Here is a 17,605-nt window from a genome sequence, read left to right as displayed (position 1 = left end):
TTTGTTTGTTTGTTTGTTTGTTTCCTGTGTAGCTAGGGAATCAACTTAAATCCCTCTAACGCATTTATCTTATCTTCAACATGCCTTTTTTGGCAATACTGGTAAATGTTTTATAAAAACTCATGCTAATAAAAAAAATTAAAATATGGATGTTTTGTATAATCTGCGTACATGTGTTACAAGTGTGTCTATGTGCAACATTCCAACAAAACTAAGAAACAAAATAGAACTTTTGTGCTGAATCAAGGACTGCAAATAATATCACAGCACACACAGCCCTTTGGCTATTCTGTTTCTCGACAGTCTACTGCAAATAAGGGTCAATGGGTAGATTTCTCAACTGTAGTTTCTTGCTAGTCTATTCCATTGACCACTGGGTTGTCATCATGCTGATGGTCTGAGAACCATCTTTCCTAGGCAAACACTGAGTGAGGAAATTGAATAAGTGTCTAAGTCATTTAATTAACCCCTTCCCAGAGCTTTTAAAGTAGACATTATGTTCTTCTCTCAAACAATGTCAAAAAACATTCTCAGTGTCTGTACCATCTGACCTCTAATTCCTTTTGCTGACATTCTGGGTCTTTGGGTATGTGCCTTCTGATGTATCAGTGGTCCATAAACCCAACTCATTTTTCCCTCACCATTCCTAATTTGAGGTTGCTATTACACTTCCAGTTGTTTGTGGCCCATAAAGTCCAACCCAGACAAGCAAACTGAAATTATAAGAGACAGAAAAACAGAAAGAGAGGGAATGAAAAGATTGAATAAGAAGCTAGATTTATATTCATTCTAATGATTTTGAAATAACAGGCACTTTAGACTATCGCTACAATAAAATGTAAATTGATACTAGTAAAATTTTATACTAGTACTTAGTTGTTAATCAGACACTAGAAAGGCAATATGTCAATCAATGGAAGGGTAACTGATGTGATACAGCAATCTGTATATGGGGAAAAGTTGGGAGTTCATAACCCGCTTGAATCAAACTGTGAAATATGATGTATTAAGAACTATGTAATGTTTTGAACGACCAACAATTAAAAAAAAGTTTTCCATGTTACTGAACTATAATCTAAATAACCAAAAGTAATGTCTGACAGACAAGATAAGGAATATCTTATCGAAAACCAACTAGCTAATAATTGAGTTAAATATTCACTCCAGGGAGACATTATGGATTATTTTTTCTTGAAAATGATGAACAATGAAAATATGTGTGATATAATATTATATGTATTATATATAATATACATAAGCATATAATGCTTAGTAATATAGGATTTTAAAATAATATTTAATTAGTCAGATTTTTCCATCTCTTTCTAAAAAATAAATAAATAAATATCCAGGACTTCAAATGAGACCAAGCAAAAGCTCTCAGAAGCAGGGATATTTAAGACAGGCACTCTGCATTTTATGATATTCTTATCCTTCAGCATCTTTTAGCCTTTGCTTAGCATATCGGTCTCCACGGGATTCTTAGGTCAGTAACAAAGCACTACCAACCCAATTCACAGGCTGAACAAAGCTCTGAAACCTCACCTAGGCATCAGAGCTGCTCATAAACCTTATCATTCAACTTTCTATCATGAGAGCAGTCTCCTAGTGGCTGTACACGCCATCCCCCAACTCATCACCTTGCAATCCTTCTTCAGTTTTGTTCATTCCCTACACTAACTCCATTTCTTTTCATTACTAAGAAGAATAAGGCCATGTAATATATGTTCTTAAATTCCATTTCCTGAATCCCCAAACTGCCACTGTATTATGTCTCTGTGCTCCATGCCTACATTCTTAGGGGAAAAGTACACAGTATTTTGCAAAGTTCACTTCTGTTTCTTGCTGCTTATCTTATTCATTCCATGTCATTTATTCACTCATTAATCCAGTCAGTCACTCACCTGGTCAGTCCACAAATACTTCTTGTGCATACATGTAGTTTGAAGGCAGAGTTGGGTTCTGATACCTAATCTTTCATTTTTCAGCTACACAAGCACAGGCAAATTTCTTAATCTCTTTGGCACACAGTTTGGTCAACTGTGAAATGATATCCCATTATAAAGATGAAATGAGAAATTGAAGATTTTGCAATTAATGTTGTATTTGGTACACAATAGTCTTTGTAACCAGCAAAGTGTTAGGTTCTAGGAGTATATATTTGAATGGTATTTTCCTCAAGGATATGATATATATATATATGTATATACATTCCCATAAAATATATGGTGTATATGTGTTTGTGTATGTATCTGCATACAGAAACATATGCATATATAATACATAAACATACACATACAAATTTGAACAATGCAATAAACATGGAATTAGATAAGTGTCAGGAGTTTTGTAATTGAAGGGCAATATTTACCCCCATATACTTATTTTATGATTATATGCCTGGAAAATCTAGAAGAATCTATTTAAAATTAAAATTAATGAGAACCAAGTTGACAGCCTAAAGGTAAATACATTTTTAAAAAATTCTATAATGTTTCTATATTGTTAGATTACTATTTACAGATTTCAAAGTTTTCATTCAAAATCACTACAAAAAGATAAAATATAGAGATAACAACTTCACATGACAAATAGAGACATAGGTAAAGAAAAAAAAATCAAGATTTGCCAAAGAATTTTACAGTTGGGAAAAAATTAAAGATAAGTCCCTTTTCTGAATACTGTTAGAACCAGAATATTCAAAAAAAAAAATAAAAAAGAACAAAATCCCAATGGTTTTTTATGTAGTTTTTTTTTAATTCAAAAATAAATCTGAAAGAATAAAAATGAGAATATGCATGGAAATTTTAAGAATGTAAAGAGGCAACATAGTAGTACAATAATTAACATGGCATGGAAATATCTTCTAAGTCAGCAAAAAAAACCAATACAATAATAGCTTAGGAGGAACTCATAATTCAAGTAAAAGTATAGAATGCAACAAGTGTAGCCTAATATATCTGTGAGAAAAATACTATTTAATATTCAATTCATTATTTGGAATTTTTAAGATTCCATAGATTAAAAGGACTGATATATATATATATATATATAAATTCTTATACCAAATAGCTCCCATTAAGCTGGTTACAATGGCACACACCTGTAATCCCAGCAATTTGGAAGACCCAGACAGGAGGATCACAATTTCACGGCCAGTCACAGCAACTTAGTGACTTTTTGTCTTAAAATAAACAATTAAAAGGATGTGGGTCAAGGATGATGTAGCTCAGTGGTAGAATTCCCCAATACCTTTAAAAAAGAGGAGGAGGAGAAGGTGAGGAGGAGGAGGAAAAGAAAAAAATTCTTGCAGCAAATAACACAGCTAAAATGTAACATGCTGTGAAAATATTTTATACAGATCTACTACAGTCTTGCTATTCCCTGATAAAAACCAATAAGTAAAACCTAAAATCATAATTAGATTAACCAAAATGTCACAAAATAAGTATGAATTCTAAGAAGATAAACAGTGTACAACGTTACTAACCACAAAAGGAACTATAAGATACACTAAAACCCCAACAATAAACATTGATGTCTCCATACAGTTCTGTGCACACTCTTTAGGTAAAAATCAAAATTTTTCAAAAATTTTAAGAACCTGTGTATAGTTAAAAGGACTAAACATCATATGTAGTATGAACAACATGATTTTGTGGTACAAACACACATACACACACAGAGACCAAGGATTAAGAGATGCTATCACTATATAGACAATTATTTTTATTTCTTTGTCAATACTACTATGTAATTTTTTTATTTTATTGGTTCTTCTTAGTTGTACATAACCATAGAATCCATTTTGATAAAATTATACAAGCATGGCATATATTTAACTCTAGGACTCAATTCATGTGGGTGGGCACAATGGTGGGATTCACTTAGGTGTTTCCATATGTGTACATAGGCATAATTATGTTAGATACATCTTTGCTATCTTTCCTTTTCCTATCCCCCCTCCCATCATTTGTTCCCCTTTGTCTAATCTGCTAATCTTCTCTTCTTTCCCTTCCACCCCTTTGTTGTGGTTTAGCTTCCACATATCAGCAAAAAACATTCCACCTTTGGGTTTTGGGGGGCATTGGCTTATTTCACTTAGCATGACATTCTCCAGATCCATCCATATACTGGTAAATATCATAAAGACATTCTTCGTTATAGCTGAGTAATATTCCATTGTGTATATATATATACACCACATTTTCTCTATCCATTCATCTGTTCAAGGACACCTAGTTGGTTCCATAGCTTAGCTGTTATGAATTGTGCTGCTATAAACATTGATATGGCTATGTCAATATAATATACTAATTTAAATCCTGCAGTATGCAAAGGAGTGGGATAACTGGGTCAAATGGGGGTTCCATTCCTGTTTTTTTTAAGGAATCTCCATACTGCTTTCCAGAAAGGTTACACCAATTTGCAGTCCCACCAACAATGCATGAGTGTTCCCTTTTCCCCATATCCTTTCCAACATATGTTATTACTTGTACTTTTGATAATTGTCATCTGACTGGAGTGAGATGGAATCTCTTTATAGTTTTAATTTACATTTCTCTAACTACTTGAGATGGTGAACATTTTTTCATATATTTGTTGATCACATTTCTTCTTTTGAATAGGGTCTGTTCAGTTCCTTTGCCCGTTTGTTTGTTAATTTGATTATTTGATTTTTTGGTGTTAAGCTTTTTGAGTTCTTTGTATATCCTGGAAATAAAAGCCTTATCTAAGGCGAGGAAGATTTTCTCCTATTCTGTGTGTTCTCTCTTCATACTCTTGTTTCTTTTGCCATTAAGAAGGTTTTAGTTTGCTGCCATCCCATTTATTGATTTTTTTAATTTTGTTTCTTATGCTCTAGGATTCTCATTCAGGAAATCAGTTCCTTTGCCAACTTGTTGAAGTGTTGTAATCGCTTTTAATAACTTTATCATTTTTATCAGCAAAAGAAATTTATTCATTTTAACATTTGATGGAATTGGAGGGGGAGACATTACTCCTCTGAAGATAATGACAGGTTTCAAAGGCAGCATTTGGAGGTTGGTCTATCTTTGTCTTGTTTTTTTTTTTTTTTTTTTTTTTTTTGGACTTTTTTCTTTCCTCTGCCCACAAAGGAATTTAGTTCTTTCCAATTTAAATTTTACTTCCTCTGTTCATTGGAACTAGCCTATATTTTCCCCCACCTGTTATTGTCAAATTTTTTGAAAGAACACTCTTATTTTCCTTTTCCTTTTCACCATCCCTGTATCCCTGTAAAGCAGCCTCCCACACCACCACATGTAAAGGTGTCAATTTACTAACAGATCTGTTCAGGATTCACTGTTCTCTATCCTTGATATGCTCCTTGTATTATCTGCATTGCCTAACTGTGATTGTCTTTGGATCGTTTTCAAAAATATACCTTTCCAGTTCTTTCTCCTCCAACTCTGAAATATATCTTTGTCTCTGTGTTTTATCCTGAGACTTCTCTTCTGACTTTCTACACTCTTCCTTGAGGATATCAACTACTTTCAAATATTCAATTATCAATCCCTGCATGTAACTCACGATTCCCATTACTATTCTGATTCACTTTTGGACCATATGTCACACTCTTTTTCAGTTTTATGCTACAGGTCATCCCCTGGGAATGATCTGCACATCTCAAAGTCAACTTATCTAAAACCAAAATATTTACTTTACCATTTCTTTCCTCAGAGTCTTTATTTCCCTGGTTCTATTTGTTTTCCCCAAATTTTGATGCATGCCAATTTGAAAATCTTAGACTGTGTCATTGTCTTATTTCTCTTCACCCAGTTGAGTGAAGGTCTATCACTTTTTTTTATATAGATAGATTTTTCATTTCCTTTCTTGTTCTTTCCAACTGCCATATAACCACCCTTACTTTACTTGGTAGGATTCCTTGGAGTAAAGTTCTGATCTAAATTCTCCCATACTCTTCTGATTCTCAAACTATAACACTTGCTCATCCAACAGTTCCCACTGTCCCTCAAATTAAGTGAATGTTCTGTCCTAGGCATTCAAAATCTTGTTCAGGCCAATCTGTCCCTTTTTATTTTTTATTTTTCACTACCACTGCACAAATGTCCTGTGCTCTAAGATGGACTGCTTTCTCTGTGTGGGTCACCTCTTCTGAAACAGAAAACTTCCTAAACTTGTTCCTTTTTTTCATCACTCTTAAGATAATTAATCAATCCTATTTGCTATTATTGGTGAAATGCCTTTCTCCTAATCTATACTGTAGGGTCCTTGAGGATACAGATTGTATGAAATAAGCTTAGAATATGTCACAACACCTGGCACAATATTTTGCATAGACTGAGGAATGCTCAAATATTGAAGAATGAATCAATCAATAAATATGCAGACAGCAAACTAACACATTTTGACTGTTGTTGTATTTATGTGTTTTTGTTAATAAAATGGTTTGTCTCCTGTGTTAAGATTGTTAAATCCTTGGGAATGTGACTCATGTTACTCCTTTAATAAAAATAATTATTTTCTTTAAGATGGTCTGGGAAACTTTGCTACAGACAAAGGAATTTTACCAGGTGTCATACTCCTGGAGGGTTTTTTGTTTGTTTTTGTTTTAGGAAAAAAGAATAAAGAATAAAAAAGTTGTTTTTTTCCCCCTATGATTTATCAGTGCTTGATCCATAATGAAATCCTGATGATTAGGGTGATCATTAGGTTAAAGCTATTTCTTTATCCAATTAAATCTTTGCAGAAAAACATAGGTGATACATAATTTCTTAAAAATAGTCACAATTAGTTATCCCAGTGGCATATGTATCAGGTAACTTTTTTTATTTGGCAGATTTCTGATGGGGAAAAAAAAAAAGCATCAAATGACCAGCCATTTCCCTGAACGCCTCTCTTATTTTAATAGTTATTACTCTCATTCCATACTCATCTCCCCTGAGATAATGTGTTGGATTCTTTTCCCGACTAAGTCTTTCAAAAATTAAAGATAAATACAAGTCTCAGAATACCAACAACATTTCTCTTTGAGACATTTTGTATCCGTTAAACTAAAACAGGGTGACATTGGAGCCCAGTCTTCCTTGGATCAGGTGAAGCTTTCCCTGGGTAAATCTGTTACACAAGACCATTCCCTCACCCCTGAGCCAAAAGAAACAAGAGTAAAAGCACAATAATATGGTAATATCATTCCAAGATCCCAAATGTATCTGTAAAACCTCAGCTGGAAGTTGATTTAACCTCTCTGGTATTGTCATGTGACCCTGGGGTGGCACCTTCCTTCCCTAAGTGAGCAGAGCGATTACCATTACCCGTGGAAGCCAGGGCTCCCCAGTGACTCGGAAGAGTCTTGAGAAGGGATAAAGTTTCATAGCTTATTGCAATTCTTCCAGCACTGAAATCTCCTGGAGCTGAAACTCATTCAGAAATGATGAGGCATTTGAAGCTGCCTGAAATAAGGGCTCTCTACTAAAGTGACTAGCTAGTCCATAGCCCACCTGAGAAAATGAAAAATCAAGTTCAGGGGAACAACAACAACAAAAAGCCACGCTTACAATGGAGCAAAGACAGTGGCTATTAAGCTGATTTGACTCAGGCTCTTTGAACTCTTTAGATTTCTAACAGCCTATCTGCACTAGAGGTGCTGCCCTGATCATTTTAATTTCTCCCATTTGATTCCTTTGATAACTCCTGCACCCCAGATAACTAGACAAATGAGAAAACAAATCACCCCCCTTCCAATATCGAGATAAATGTGTTACTGGATATTTATCAAGCCTTGAGAAATCCTCCTCTCCCTAGTGCAGTCTCTCCATGGAATCTCTCTGGGCAGCTTCCCACATTATGGAGTGAAGGGGGAGAAGTCAACTTGCAGCAACGTGACAGAGGCTAACCCAGAATTTGGCTGTCATCCCACAAAGAAGCAAAGCAAAAATGACAGGTTTCCTTTGCATTCACAAAATACTTGTTGCCATGTCTGGGTGGGTTTTCAGGTGCAATGGTGATCATTGGCTCACGAGCCTCCTTTCCCCCGGCCTCCTGGGTTACATACTGTGCGTGTTTTAAAGTGGGCATCCTTCTATCAGGCTGGTGATAATGGCATCTTATGGAGCACACTTAAGAGTTCAGTACAAACTGCACAGACTGGGGGAGGCTCCCAGCAGAGGCCATGTGTGCAGGAGGATACACAGAGCCAGGGAGAGTTGCAGCCACAACAACAAAAAAGAAAATGGGCACGTTCACAGAAGAGGAAAATGAACAATTTACACAAAAATGGTAAGTGAAAAAAGCTAACCATCTCAAAGACCATTTAAAAAGTGATTTCAGACAGCTGACGTGGAGCAAGGTGGCACAACTGCTGAAGGAACTGCTTATTCTCCAAGAATGCATCTGATTGCGTATGTGGACTTAGTCTGGCTCCAAAGAGAGGTGCTTTTATATTAATTTGCTTACTGGAGGTGAAAAAAGAAAAGGAAAGCAGAAACAGAAAACTGGATGTCTAGGGCAACTTGTAAGCCCCTATACGAAGCTGCTGTCCCACTGTGGTAGTCCTGCTGCCTTCAAGGGGTGACCCTCAGTGGGCACTGCCATTGTGGACACAAACAGCAAGCTGCCCCCCAGATAGAGAAAAAAAAATTTAAAGAAAAAGCAATCTGGTGATTTTTTTTTTTAAGAACATAAATGCAAAGGACAAAATTAATGGGATAGAGAAGCACATTCAACTTTTTCAGAACTGTGAAATGAGGAGCAGGGGGAGAGAGAGCAGGAAAGAGAAAGGGAGGAAGAGCTATAGAGAAAGAGGAGAGCCTACTAAAGAAACGAGCCCCCCTGTACAGACAGCCTGACGCCAGATGGCTTCTTCTAATAAATATTCAACCTTAACTCTGTTCCCATGTAACTTTGTTGTAAAGCTGCCAGCACACCCACACAGATCTGGGCCGGCAAAATGATTACAGTAGTACAAACAAAATAGTGCAATAGAGGAAACAGACAGACAGGGTCCTGTCCACAGACAGGCAGGGCTGTAAGATGCAAGTCGATGGGCCTTGAGATTTAATGCCTCGGAACTCATAATCATAAGTCGCATCAGAGGGGAGGGCACCTCAAAAGACAACAAGCGTTTAACTCTTCGCTTTGCTTCAGGTTGCAACAGTGAAAACATGTACACGTTTTTCTTTGCAGATTACAAATGAGATACTATATCTCAAATATTATTTTCTAACATAACCTCTATGTTTCACTACAGGTAATAATAACCACACTAAATCCCTCCACACACACACACACACACTTTTTTTTTTTAAATTGTAGCAATTTAGGAGATTGTATTTTAATAATACTTCAGTAATTGGATAAAAATAGATGATTCGCATATTTTTTTTCTTTATAGAACAGAGAAGTAGTTGTTCACAATGATTTCTGTTTCTTTTTCTCTTCACTACCTCCCAACAATTATTTTGTACTTAAATTCTCTTTAAACATAGATACCTCTTGATTCTGTAGGGGAAGTAGGAATTTCAGGGATTTTTTTTTTAAGAGAGAAATTGAAACTACTGATGAGACCAGAAAGTACCATATTAATGAAGAAATATATGAAGTTTTTAAACCAAATTATGGCAAAACTCAGCTTGACAAAAATGATAAAGTAAAATATTATTTCACAAATGTATTCGTTGGAGTATATTAAAATGTGATGTTAATAACAAGTATTAGAGAAGGAAATCGAACTTTTGCAATTTTAATTTTCCAGCGATAATGGAATGGACTAAGCCAACTTAGTAAAAAAATACAGCAATTTGAAAAAAATCATCTAAAATGCTTGGTGTAAAAGCAAGATTTTAACTTTATTTTCTATTTCTTGATCTGATATCTAAAATTGTCTAGGAAAAAAAAATCCCTAAAAGAGTTCATCATAAGCCAAGGTTTCTTTTACCTCAAAATCAAAGATATATTTCATGGGGTTATCTGTGAGCACTGATAACTCTGAGGGAATGGAGATGTAAGAAAAACCAACAAAACAAAAATTAAACACTTACCAAGAGCCAGATAAGTTTTGTTAAGTGCATACTGTTGTTTTGACAGTTTGAGAATCTGCACAGATTTTACATTTTATTACACTGACATCAAAAGCTGTATTGATAGGAAAGGACCACATTTCTAACAAAGAAAGACAGATAAAAATTAGCATTTATCTTCTGGTGATATCAAGCTTTCTAATGGTAAGTCATAGTATTTTCCTCTGCTTGCAGAGGAACTCTCTCAGGGGACTGAAAATGCATGGGAAGGTTAAGACTTCCCAATTAGGGATATGATGGAGAGCAATCCTTGAAAAGATTTGTATAAATTGCACACACGAAATACAAACAATGCAAACATATCTGTATACAAAATATGCAGTTGTGCATTCATAAAGGGTAATGGCATGCAATAATGGGAAATTATTTGAACATCTGTTTGCACATTAATCTGCATATTTTTGCACATGCAATCATCCATTTGCATCAGCATATTTTGCATGTCGCATGCACACGTTAGACACCTGTTATTAAAAACCAGGTCCATAATGTGCTGCTGATTCATTTGAATATAATTCCATTTTCATGAGATTTATCATAGAGACCAAAGGGTAGTACTTGTTTAGGAAAGTAGACAATTTACACAGAATCATACAAGTGAAATAACTGTGTGCTTCTCCCTCATCTATCTAGGTTTACAGATCAGAGAGAGAACCAAATTGGTAATGAGTGAAAACAGAACAACGTGGCCCAGATGATGGCTGCTATACTCCAGCTACTTGTTTCTGATGGAAGAGGCTGTCAAAACTCTGGGGAGCATGCTCATCATGTGTGCTAAGAACTAAGTGTACCTAGCACATAGTACAAGGTCAGTAAGTATTTGATGACTCCTTGGTTAAGAAGGGAATGTATAATTTAATTAAATGTTACATTTAGCTAATAGTTGCTGAAATTAGATAATCTATCAGGCCCTATTATGACTGCTTTTGCAGACCTATCTCAGTTAACCCATTTGGAAATCACTTTGGGGGAATATTTAGAGGCTGAACTAAAAAAGACTGGGTTCTCCTACTAACAAGGAATATGATCTTAGAGTGGTTTTTCTAATTTTATAAAGTGGGAGACTGCACCGAGTCGGCAAGTACATTCTACATATGGTGCCACTCTCCCCTTCTTTAACCGTGGTAGACATGAAAAAAAATTTATCCAGGCACTTTCCCCACTGAGTCTGGACTTTGCCATAAATTCCTTCTTAACACAGCTCTCCAGGCAACCACCACCAACTGATCAAATTTGGCACACAAGATGAATCTATTTTCTATCTCTGGACTATATTATCTCTGAGGCCTCATCCAAAAATCCTATCAAGAACTCTTACAGACCACTAAAATCCCATGTTTCTAAAAAAAAAAAAAAAAAAAAAAAAACCAAACAAACAAAAAAAAACTACCCTTAAGGTCTGTGTGTTTTCTAGTTACAATGTATCTTACATGCTCTGAAACTAGATGACCACTGTTAGGATTTGAGAAATGCTTGCTCTCTGTAGCAATTCACTGTAATAGCATTTTAAATGTATTTAACCCATGAAATATGCCCAAGAAAAAAATGATGTTCAATATATTTCCCTCTTTCGGATTATCCAAAAAGCACTTTTTTCCAGGCAGCTTTGCAAAGTGGATCAGGAAAGCAGCATGAAGCAGTACTATGCACAGCACAGACCTTCAGTATGGAAGAAAGACAGCAGCCGCGGTCCCAGCTTCTGCCAGACAGAGCGTTGGTGGTGTGAGAGAAAGCACAGAAACCTGGAGGCACGTTAAAAGGACATATTCAGACTCTTCAAGTCATATGGAAAGATAGGAAACAAATGCCACTCTCAGTGAGGATAGGTTTAAAAAAACTCCCTGAGAAATCCTTCAGTGTGATAAGCATGACCAACAGCTGAAATAAATCCATCAGAAGTACGTACTTAGACTTTGCTTTGAATCCAGCCCTATGTTATGTTCTTAGAGAAGTTCAGTAAGATACTGGAAGACAGTGCCTGCTTTGGGAGAAACTACTTTCATGTTGGAAGAAACAGAACTTGCAGATAACATTACAAAACTACTCATAAGCCAAGGATGCTCTTTTCCCATCCGGCTTTATCTAGACCCACCTAGCAACATTTCCATCAAAGACCTCATTTTGAATAAGGTGACCTCAACAAAGAATTCCCCGAGTACTCTTTATGTGAAGCAAAATGCCCCCTCTTATCATTTTATAACTGGAATTCCTCTTCCTATTTATTATTACAATACGTGTTTTCAATTCATCATGGTGATGGGGACATGTTCTTCTTGCCTGCACGTGTTGCCCCTGCTTCTGCAACCAGCAGGCTGCATTACCTTCAGGAACTCCATTCTCCCACTCTTAGTGCTAATGTTTTGGGTGAGACTGACTGATGCTCAGACTCCAGCTCTAAGGGCGAGCACATGATCCAAGACCAGCAGCCCTAGAATTTGCAGGAAATGTTGAGGAAGAGAAATTCAATGTATGGCTGCACTAGCTGATGACCAGACAGAAGATGACTAACAATAAAGCCAAACAAAGAAAACCAGAGCTGAGCAATGGAAGCTGACCGATTGCTACAGGCATAATGCGAACACCAGAATATAGCAATGTCTGATGCTAACTACATTCCTGGACTTTTCATTTGTCCAAACTTGATTTATTTTCCTTCCCATCCACTACCCATCTCTAACCTAACACAAGAAAGCAAACCAATCTGGTGAATTCTCCACACAGTCTTACTTTTGTGGGACTACTAACCAGATCCCATTTTCTTCACATTACACAGAACCCTCCTAAGATAAACTTCTGGGAATATCTAGAAAGAAGATAACCACAATAATTGTCCTTGACTGTAGTCTTCTCTTGAGTGGGGATTCCTTGGAGTTACTAGTAGATAATTTTTATGAAACAGGGTATCTAATTATTGAGAAGAATTATCAGAATTCCAAGTCCCTGTCTATTTGTGGAATTAACAGTATTAATTCTCATTTATAGCCTCTTTCCTCCTGCTTCATTCCCTGAATAGTTCAACCAGTCTCACTGAGACCCTGAGGGGGAAATGCCCAAATAATATAAATCCCACCTCAGAGCTGAATTCAGGGTGTCCCATAAGAACAACAACCAGGGATGGCTTTGAAGGTCATCTCAGAGTACTGGCAGGTAACAGGATGTTTGCCTGTCTGCAGAAAGCCATTTATACAATGGAATGATCTCGCTGGTAAAAATAAGAAATAAAGAAACAAACAAGATGAAGAGGGGTGAAGTTCTCATGCATAATATCAAAGCAAATCTGTAATAGCTACCTAACTAAACCTCCAAGCCCTTAGCTCATCGCCTGACCTAAAAAGTCACCCTGCTGCTTTAATGAAAGTTAGCTGTGGGAACATCTCCATCACAGCATCCCAACCACCAATATCACTTTTAAACTAAGCATTTGTTCTTTTTAATCTACTTCCTGTTTAGAAATCGCTTCTATTTTGAGCAGCACGTTTACTTTTTCACCTTTTTCTAAGAGGAATTGCATTTTATTAGCTGGAATTCAAATACAGCTAAATGAGGAAAACTCAATAAAGGGACTGAAAAAAAATTTCACCCAATAAATTTGCTGAGAAATGCCAAGTTTGCGGCTGTGCCTACAGCCATTTTAGTTATAAGACACATAGTAGGAAACAGTTTTGGGGTTTTCAACCATTAGTTTATAAATTGGATAAGATAGATGTGTTCATTCATATGAAGTAATGTAATTTTTCTTGGGAAAGTTTAATATTATACAAATCCATTAGCATATTTACAAATTAATCTTCCCTTAGGAAAAAAAGATTGAAGATTTACAGAAGGAAGAGCTTTATTACTTTTAAAACTGCATTTTTAAAGAAAATAAAAGAAAAAGAAGGAAAATTATATTGAACTATAAATGCCTTTTTATGACTAAAAGTTTTGCAACACCAAAATTTATGAAAGCAAAGAATAGAGCAGAGCATAGAGTTTTCAAGGAGCTCAGAGAAATTGCAACTCCTATATCACAAACTGCAAACTCCTATAAAACTAAACCTGTTTATGTGAATGCAAGCTAAATGGCATTAAATTAATTAGACACTCACGGCTATTAATGTGAACTTCCCCTGGAAATGTCTTGGTGTTTTTTTTCTTCCAAATTCTCAAGCTACTTGTTCTAATTTTGACAAGAAGGGATTTTTGAACCTTCACACCAATGACAACAAAAACCTGTGTTCATTTGATTTCTTTCTCAAACTCCCAATGACATCTTAATGTTGAACAAATAACTGATGACATAATTAATTCCTGACACTCCGTTGTTATAAAATGGAATTTTCTGTCATCACAGAGAAAACTTGGATTGCCAGGTAAAGGAAGTCTCAATTTATGAACAAATGCCCAACATATTTTAAAAATTAAGCTATTTGACTTTCTTCAAATAGTCTCCTTTTTGCTCATTCCTAGCACTTACTTGGTGAATGTCTTTTTTTGTTGTTGTTTATTAAAGGAAGGGTTAAATGGACATTCTACATAAACACAGGATGCAGCATAATGTTAAGAGCAATTCTTAAATAACATGCAGATTTAGTGATGTATTAATAACTGCTTTTTCAACATTTCAAACTACTAAAAATATCAAAGTACTATTTTTTCCATAGAAGATATCTGTTGCAATGTATTCAGCATATTATCATATACAATTTTTCAGGTTAAAAGACATCAAGCTGGGTATGGTAGCACATGCCTGTAATCCTAACAGCTCAGGAGGTGGAGGCAGGAAGATTGGGAGTTCAAACCAGCCTCAGCAAAAGGGAGGTGCTAAGCACCTCAGTGAGACCCCATCTCTAAATAAAATACAAAATAGGGCTGGGGATGTGGCTCAGTGGTCGAATGGCCCTGAGTTCAATCCCTGGTACTCCTGTGCCCCCCCAAAAAATTATATATATATAATGCCCAACATATTTTAAAAATTAAGCTATTTGACTTTCTTCAAATAGTCTCCTTTTTGCTCATTCCTAGCACTTATATATATATATATATATATTAATAATTTTGTATTTTTCATTTATTGATCACTTTCTGTATTCCAGTAAATACTTTAATGCATTATCTTATTTAACAATCACAGCAACCCTATCAAGAAAATATTGTGTTCATTTGTATTTTAGATGAGAAAATAAAGTTTCAAGATAATAAATATCAAAAGCATACAATAATAAGTGAGGGAATCCAGAATAAAATTCCAACCTCTCTGATTCCCAAGTCTACACACTTAACCTTAAAGTTCCAGTTATTTTTTTCTAACATTTTCACTTGGTCCATAATGCAGATTCACAGGTACAGCCTAATCACTGAGGAGGGGTCCTGGAAGGGTTTATCTTGTCCCTGGACTCCTTGTTCTCTTTCTCTCTGCTTCCTACCTGCCATAAGGTGAGCAGCTTTCCTCCACCACACCCTTTTGCCATGATATTCTGCTTTGCTTCAGGCCCAGAGCAGTAGAGTCAATTCATTATGGACTGAGACCTCTGACACTGAGCCAAAATAAATATTTCCTCCTCTAAGTTGTTTTTCTCAGGTATTTTGTCCCAGGGATAGAAAACTGACTAACATAACTATAAGTGTGCCACCATAGCTCCCATAAAGCATCTCATTTTCAGGCTACACATCCTCATGTGCAGCAGCTGTCCCACAAGGGGTAATTGTCAAGGTTTCTCACTATTACTCTTTTCTTGTGCCCTTAGGTCCACTGAACATCCAAGCATCTCTTTAAAAAGGATGGCTCAGCTGGGCACAGGCCTTCCCCAGGAACAATAAGCCTCCTGATTCTGAGCTCCGATCCTTTTCACCTTAGAGTTCTGACATAATGTATAAAGATGTCAATTTATTTCTAAGTTTTGCTAGAAGATGTATTATTAGCCAGATAGTATAGAGACAGTACCCCTGAAAACACGGGCACTATTTTCCATTTTGGATGATTTATTGGACCCATTGATTCAGTAATAACTTTGGATTTGGATGAAACTTCTGGGGTAAGAGCCAAGTCTGCAGAACCTTCCCCTAAAATCCTTCTGTGATGAGCTTGATATCAACCAGACAAGTTTAATCACATTGATAGAAACCCTTCCTAGTCCTGTGTATGTGAAAAAAAAACTGGACTCAACAAGAGTGTCATTTGAAAGACTTGAAGATCAGTCTGGAAAAAATACCCAGAGCACCTTTTTACCTAGATTGAAATATCCAGCTCCTGTGACAGTTGCTTTATTCGGGGTTGAGTCACTGTGACCAAAATACCCAACAAGAACAACTTAGAGAAAGAGAAGTTTATCTTGGCTCATGGTTCAGAGGTTTCGTCCATGGTGGGCAGATTCCACTGCTCTAGGCCCAAGATGAGGCAGGACATCCTGGCGGAAGGGCGTGATGGAGAAACACTGCTCCAGATAGGAAGCAAAGAGGGGGAGACGGAAGGGGCTGCAAGGAAGATGAACCCTCCCAGGGCACTGCCCTCCCAGGGATCCACCTCCTACAGTTACGGCCCACCACTTATAGTTGCCACCAAAACTAGGATGGACTGATTAGCTTACAACACTCACAATCCAATCATTTCACCTCCAGACCTTGCTGCATGAACTCAGGAGCTTTTGGGGGACACGTCCTATTCAAGTGATGATGGCAATCAAAATCTCATGGGAGACAAGTATTGAGCAAATAGTGTAACATACGTGCATATAGCATTTCTGCCTTTAATATATTGCTTCATATTTATAGGTAAGAGACAAAAGAACTGGACGTGCTCAAGAAGTTTTTTTATTTTACATCTCACCAAGTAAGTGGCAACAGAACTGAAGAAAACAAGGTTAGCCTTCCAGATTCGCATACTCTTCAAACTTCCTCTCCTGAAATATGCTGCAGTCCATCACACTTAACCTACTCTTTCCACACCTCCAGAAGGAGATACCCACAGATGCACCTATTTACTTTGGCATGAACTCAAAGAAACAAGCTTGCAAAGCTGGCCCTTTCTTTGTGCATTAACTTCAATTTCTCCTTTCCACACACACACTGAAAGAACATCAGGTAAATCCATTTACTTCCGCCCCCTCATCCCACTGCTGCTCCTAAAGTGACATATTAATTATGGCTCGTTTGAAATTTTCTCTTACAAATGTAGGCTCAGACTTCAACACCTAAATGAATTATATATACGCTATGCAAGACTGTTTGTTTCAGGTTTCTTAAAGGAAGAAAATGAATGCAGTGTATTAATCATCAAACCGATGTCCCTGATGGAAAAATAAATTATTTAAATGAGTAACACTCTCAGTTTTTTTTCCAATCTGCTACTTTCTCAAATTCTTTTTTCAACATTTGAAAGGTTTTCAAGCAAATTAAAGTTTGAAAAAATAATATGACAATTTACTACCAAGATGGTACAAGTTGACCAGATTAAAGCTGTGTATAGACTACACAGAGTTAATCCAAATTGTTGGGTCTCATCATCAATCGGTTCTGCAGTTATCAAATGTATGGGATGGTAATCTAAAATGGCTGTTAAGATGATCTAA

The 17,605-nt window shown here is 36.3% G+C and overlaps 1 long non-coding RNA gene across 2 annotated transcripts in view; it reads left to right on the top strand.

Moving 5' to 3' along the window:
- The window catches only part of LOC110596964 (uncharacterized), a 63,715-nt gene extending 46,360 nt beyond the window's left edge, over positions 1–17,355 (top strand). The window contains exons 2-3 of one of the 2 annotated variants that reach the window (XR_013424073.1): positions 10,692–10,866; positions 11,659–17,355. This is a non-coding gene — a long non-coding RNA (uncharacterized LOC110596964). The remainder of the gene's footprint in view (positions 1–10,691; positions 10,867–11,658) is intronic. The other variant, XR_002482818.3, reaches the window with a different exon arrangement.
- The last annotated feature ends 250 nt before the right edge of the window (positions 17,356–17,605 follow it).

The sequence above is a fragment of the Ictidomys tridecemlineatus genome, chromosome 7, assembly GCF_052094955.1.
Source record: "Ictidomys tridecemlineatus isolate mIctTri1 chromosome 7, mIctTri1.hap1, whole genome shotgun sequence".
Lineage (NCBI taxonomy): Eukaryota > Metazoa > Chordata > Mammalia > Rodentia > Sciuridae > Ictidomys > Ictidomys tridecemlineatus.
This window is presented reverse-complemented; position numbering and strand designations above follow the sequence as displayed.